Here is a 6,647-nt window from a genome sequence, read left to right as displayed (position 1 = left end):
AAACTTACTTTTTCTATAAATCTTTCTCTCTTTGAAAATTATTTACTGAAAAATCTCATCAACTCAGGAGGCTTGATGACATATAAAACATTGGCAGGTCCTCTTAGAAGACCAAAACATGCTCATGATCTACCTAGTATCCATAATTCGATGAAGCAGAGAAATCTAGAAGTAAGAAGTACTCTTGATGTCTACTGATCAAACTTTGAAAACACAGAAAGCCTGTTCCACTTGAGAGCAGAGAAGGCTCAGTGCGGAGGCCCTGGCTCGTGCGAGAACAAGGACAGGCAAGCGCTTTCTTCACGCTTCTCAGTGGATGAATTAGCCATGCTCCAGGGTCATGTTAACATTGCCATTTTCGTACAAAATCACTTAATAAATTGATTGGCACCTTATCTCCTGTCAATGTCATTCCACTTTTAGAGATGTCAAACTGTTTAAATATTAAAAACAAAACCGTGGAGGACGACTCAGTGAGAAAGGGCTGGCGCTTGCCGAGGATCAAAGGAAGAAGATGGCTGCTGAATCCATGCGATGTTACCAGAGAAGGAGTAGAGTGTTCTTGTCAGCTCCCATACCAGACCCTCGTGGCTGACTCAGACACAGTGAATGTGGGGGGAGATGGGAGAGAATGAGCACCACAGAAAACGACACAGTTTGAGCCATAGGAGGGTGCCTGTGACAACGTGAGCCCGGCAGACTACAGGTCAGAAAACTGACAAGCCTAATTCTGGGCCAGTCCCAGGGAAAAGCAATTCCTGAGGCAGACAAAATTACAAAGTAAAAAGTAAACTATCACACGAACCATATGACACTCCCAGCTGGCCTGGCGGGCATTTTAAGAGAGCTATTCAATCCTGTGGCCAAATTTTAATTTATGGGTATTTTATTAACTTGGGTTCAGAGTCAGAGTTCTCCATGCGTGATCAGCTAATGAATGTGTTATTATCTAGTTATATATGACTGTGGAAGACCAGGTAAAATGTTTAAAAGAGACATGCTGCGAAACACTTTTTCCTTTAGCCTTAGGTGAGTTATTCTCGTCAATGATCTGATCATAAACGGTGGTGTATATGAAGAAAAATTTTAGAATATAAGTGCTAACAGTCTGAAGAGTGAGCTTCACTATAATTTCATGTAGTTCCTCACTTTAGCTTTTCGACCGGCCTCTTGGTAAAGCTGTACAATTGTACAATCTTATTCTTTTCTTTAGGTCACCAAGCTCTTGGTGTGAACAGGCACCTGCTGATAGAAGGAGGAATGGATGGGCTGGTGACTTCCGGCCATACTCCAGCTGTGCTTGTCTGTCAAAGATGCTCTGAGCTTGAGATGAGTAAAACTAGAAGCCATATTCTTACAAAGACAGTATGACTGACACCTGTTCCTAAAATTATATGTTTCACTTGGGTTTGAATGTCCACAAATTTCTAGGTTTATTTGCAAAACACTGACTAAATTTTATATTTCAAACATGAACAAAGAATGCAAGAAACACCTTTAAAAATCATGTGATGTTTTATTACGTTAGATCTCCACAGCAGAATCTGTATGCCTACTGTGGATACTATCTAACTTTAAGAATTCTTAGGTAATATTGGCATTCTTCACCACATGGCGAGACAAGTGCGTGGATTTTGCCTTACCTCCTATAGCATCTAATGATAGCATCCAACCTTTAATAGATGCTCAAAAAGATATGCTGGGTACTCATCATTAAATAATAACTCAAAATGGCCTGAGAGTGTGAGCAAATTGATTTCCTCCTCTTCGAATCTATTTCAATCTTGCATTAGGAAACCGCTCACTGCGACTCTCAGCCTGAACTCCAGGCTGGATGCCCGAGCCATGCTCTCCTTGTGACTGATACTAAGTGGGCCAGCAGCACCCCAGCTCTGCCTCCCATCCCACAAGAGCACGCTGAAGCCCCTTCTAAACCACACTGCTTCTTCCCTGGACCCTTGCGATGGTCCTCACCACACGAGTTCCTCTGTCTTTTCTTTCATGCTTTTTCAGTTTGTTCTCTTCAGAGCAGCCAGGATGAACTACAAGCACAGATTGATCATATCTTTATGCCGATTAAGCCCTGGAAGGGCTTTCTACAAATTCTGAAGAAAATCTACTTCCCTACTAAGGTGTACAAGCTCTGCATCCAGTCCTGATTGCCCCAAGGCACTCCTCACATGTAGGCATGAACTTCAGTTCCTGGAGAGTATCACGTTTTCCCCTTCCCCTCAGCTAATACCCCTTGGTTTCCCTATCTGCCCCAAGCCTCCCCCTGGCCCCTGGATTGCTGACCCCTCTCATCCTTTAATCCCACCTTTTCCCCTCTGAGAAACATTCCTTGAACCCCTCTCTCAGTCCACTTCTTTCACAGCCCCTCCTCCATTACTTCACCCATTCTTTAGCTCTTAAGGTTCCACTAAGTTTTACAAAAGCAGCGAGTTACTCGTTGTCTCCTCCCTAGAACTTTGGGACGGACTTGTTTTGTGTTTGTTTGTTTGTTTGATCTTACTGTAGCATACCATACAGTGCTGGGTGCCTATGTGCTTTTGATAAATATTAAAATTGTATTTATTGGGTGCTGGAATTTAATTATTGCGTGTATTTTATTTTAGCACATAGGGGAGGCAAATGGGACACTTTATTTTGGCTTAGTTGAAACTTTCCTCCATTAATTTACTTGCACACCTACCGCAAGCAAGGATGTGAAGGCTGTGCAAAGGCTGTGGGGCGTTCAGAGAAGCGAAGACCTAGCCACTGCCCATGAGCATTTGCCCCATGGGAAAGGTGAGTCACAGGTGCTACTGAGACTATAAAGCTAGGGGCCATTGCTACCCAGAGGTACCTTGGCAGTCTTGCACTCATTTACTGCTCACACTCACACACTGGATTTTAAAGGGGAAAAAGGCTTGTGACTGGGTTGGTGTGGGCTTCCCTGAATATATATATGATGTGGAGGTGTGGAAAAGGGGAGTCCCTGTAAAGATACTGCAGTCTTGGTGGGGATGGGGGAGGCGAGAGGAGAGAGAGGCACAGTCTGCACAAAGAAAAGCAGGTTCGACTTGGAAAGTGAGTTTAAGTCAAATTGTGTGTTTCTGGCTATTGCCTGGATCAAATGTGTCCTGTTTGGATCAGAACAAGGGAAAGCTGTGATCCAAACAGGACGCATTCGATCTTGGAACTGGGTAGTAACCTGATGATAGAAGCTTCAGAATGACTGCTCTGGGAGTGTCACACAGGCCTGAGCCCAGCAGGGGAGGGACTTCCAGTTCTGAAAACCTCCAACCAGTCCTTGTGGTCACAGCCGGTGGGCATGGAGAAGAGTGGCTTGGGCAGACCCTGCAGAAGAGGGAACCCTCTCCCCAGGCTCCCACAGGAGTAGGAGGGGAGAAGGTAGCAGAGATGAGAGCAGAATGCCTTGCAAGGGCAGATGTTTAGATCCATAAGTAATCAGGGAGGAAAACTGGGAAGAGGAGCTCACTTGGAATATGCTGAGCTGAGTGCAAGGCAGGGGATTAGTTTTGGGGTGAAGATTACACGGAGGAGGCTGTGAACTTCATGCCCTGTTCCCTCCATTGTGAGGAGCCCTTTGGGAGAACGCAGACCCCTGATTTCTGTCTATGTGACCTGTGACACTGTGAGGCTGCGGAGGCTGAAGTCCCTATCCAGCCATTGAGAGATCTTACTAAACGCAGTCTTGCAGTCATGGGCCGGGCGGCAGGTCCTGGTGAAATGGGAGCAACCGTTGTGATGTTGTAATCTCAAGGACGCATGGAGAATTAGGCGGCGTGATGTGTTTATTGTGCTTTGTGAGCTCTTTTGGGAGATGAAATCAGCATGTCTCCTCCATGGGTGTTGGGAACTGGATATAACACGCAGTATAAAACTGCTTTAAATAAATAATTGTCACTTTTTTATAGTTTTTATAGTGTTTTTGTCCCCAGTGACACATCTACACTATCACCAAGGTCGGGTAAATCGACCCTTTTCTTAAAAAAGTCTCAGTTGTGTAAAATCTGAACAAGCAAGGAGGGACTTCAGAACTCAGCTGGTGAGGTGTCCCTGGTCCCTCTGCAGTCTGCGGCAGCTCCCAGCCAGCCAGCCGGAGCCAGCTTTCCCGCACTGCCTCCTTGTGTTGGCTGGGGGAAGCGCGAGCTGCCGCCACCCCAGCCGCGGCCGAGCCTGTGGGGAGGCTCCCCACAACAGCAGAAACTGGGAGCTAGCTATGGTGTTGGAAATCACCCAGAGCCTAGCTCCTTTCTAAACCTCCTTCAGGACAGGACGTTGAATTTCTTTGAAGTGAAAGCATTCCAAAATGAAGGATGTGAAGTGTCATCGCAACAGCGACTGTGGCAGACCCTTTAAAACAAATAAGCTCCGTGTCCACTCCCAAATAAATGGCTTTTGTGCAAGTATTGGATGGTTGATAAGGGTGGTGTTACAACATTTAATGAGGTGCAAAGGAAAAATGGCTTTTCTAAGTTCACATGGCTGTTATTATATTCTCTTCTGTTTTTCTTCCCTTCCCCAAAACTCCTCTTTACAGAGGAGCATCCAGATCCTCTGAGACCAGAGAAGGGGAGGGGGAGGGGGAAGAGAGGGGATGGAGAGGGGGAAGAGAGGGGAGGGAGATAACAGAGAGGGAGGGGAGAGAGAAGGAGGAAGGGAGGGGAGAGGGAGGGAGAGAAGGAGGGAAAAAGAGAGGGGAGGACAGGGGGAAGGAGAGAACAGAGAGGGAGAGGAAAGAGGGAGAGAGAAGAGGGAGGGAGAGAAATAGGGAGAAAGAACACAGTATTGAAAGAGAAAGGAGAGAGAGGGAAGGAGGGTGGGAGGGAGAGAGGGGAGGGAGAGAGAGAGAGAGAGAGAGAAGAGAGAGAGAGAGAGAGAGAGAGAGAAGAACACGAAGACAGACAGGAAGAGGAGAGGGAAGGAGAGAGAGATTTCCTAAGCCCATATTCTCTTTCCTCCCTCTCTTCTTTCTTTTATTACCTCATGGATTTTATCTTGATCTTTTTTATTTTTAATCAATAATCATCCTGTTGATTTCCTTCTTTGTAAGACATTCCTTCTGTGGCAACATTAGCCAAACACACTGTGGATTCTGTCTCACTCATTAGTATTAATGTAGTAATGATCATTCCCTTCCCGGGCTCCCCAGACTTGCTTCAATATTTACACACTAAGCTGATGGAGCAGGAAGAATGAGCCTCTGACACCTGGGGCGGGAAGAGGTGGGGGAGGATTGTCTCCACTGGGTGGAGTTCGTGGTGGGATGGCTTGTATGCCTTAGAATTGTTAATTAAAAGGACGGGAAACACTCTCCTTCACTCTGTAACACTTGCTGGAGTCCATCACTCTAGCCTCCCTGGTTCTCGACCTCTCCAGTGACCAATGAAAAGTAGAGTTGTCCTACTTTCTGCAGCCTCTACTGAAATTATTGTTTCATTCTTTTTAAGGAAAAAGAGCTCTCTCTTTGGTCAGAGAGCTCTTCTATACACTCACCAGGTTGAAGATTTTAGCCCTCTGGCTTCCTGAAAATACGATTTTATATGTAAAGACTTTATCTTCTCCCTATTTATTTGCTAGTGAGATGAACAAGTCAGCTTCTGCTTTCAGCCCACACTGGAGCCACCTGGCATTTGGAAGCACTTTTTTCCTAGTGGCAACAGTTAGAGACTCTCCTAGGAAACTCTGTCTCCCAGGATAAAGTTGAAATGATCTGTTCTTGGGCTGGAGAGATGGCTCAGTGGTTAAGAGCACCTGTTGCTATTACAAAAACCAGGGTTTGGTTTCCAGAACCCACACGGTGCTAACAACCATCTGTAACTCCAGTTCCAGATGATCCGATGACCTCTTCTGGCCTCCATGGACACGGAATGCAAATGGTGCACAAACATACATACATGAAATAAATATAAAAATATTTGTGCATGTGGTACACAAACTTACACATATAAAAATAAATAAATCTTTAAAACATGTGTTCTGAAGATTTAAAAAAAAACACTAAGAGATCCTAAAACTTATACTGAAGAATGTGGTAACGCTAATTTCAAAAGAAATTAAAGGTATTTTTTCAATTCTAAATGCTATTTCCTTTTCTCAACAGACAGCAAATGTGTTCTAGGGATATGGATTTGTTTTGGAGACAAGAAGAGCTCCTTTGAGTAATATTTTGCCCCTGGGGATATAGGATTTTTGTGGATTTAGACATCTGCATGTCCTTTCATACAACTACAAAGACTTTTCACTGCTCAGCATTTTGAAGATTTGTTTTTCATTCACAGGGTGTTCTCCTCACCAGTCTACAGGGGGATTTCCACCAACTGAGAGAATTCAAAAATGTTTCCCTATCACACAGGCAGCCTTGTGTCCCACATAATGGGCAACTTCTATGAACCTCAAGGATCTATTTATATTCAGGTTATTGTTGTTAATCTTGCACAGCTGCTCCAGTCATGGCCAATCTCCTTTCTAATTTTTGTCTCCTCTGGATGCTCATGAAGGAAAGGAGGATACAGGGAATAGTCTAAGAGAGCATAGAAAAAATGGATGTACCAGGAGAAGATGCCTTCAAGTTGGGAAAAGCTGATGGTCAGGGACGGAGGAAACCGTAACAGCAGTTGTAGTTTTAGTCACAGACAGAG

This window comes from Peromyscus leucopus, unplaced genomic scaffold, assembly GCF_004664715.2.
Source record: "Peromyscus leucopus breed LL Stock unplaced genomic scaffold, UCI_PerLeu_2.1 scaffold_303, whole genome shotgun sequence".
In the NCBI taxonomy this organism is placed as follows: Eukaryota; Metazoa; Chordata; class Mammalia; order Rodentia; family Cricetidae; genus Peromyscus; species Peromyscus leucopus.
The sequence above is the reverse complement of the archived record's forward strand: the minus strand, read 5'-3'. Positions refer to the sequence as shown.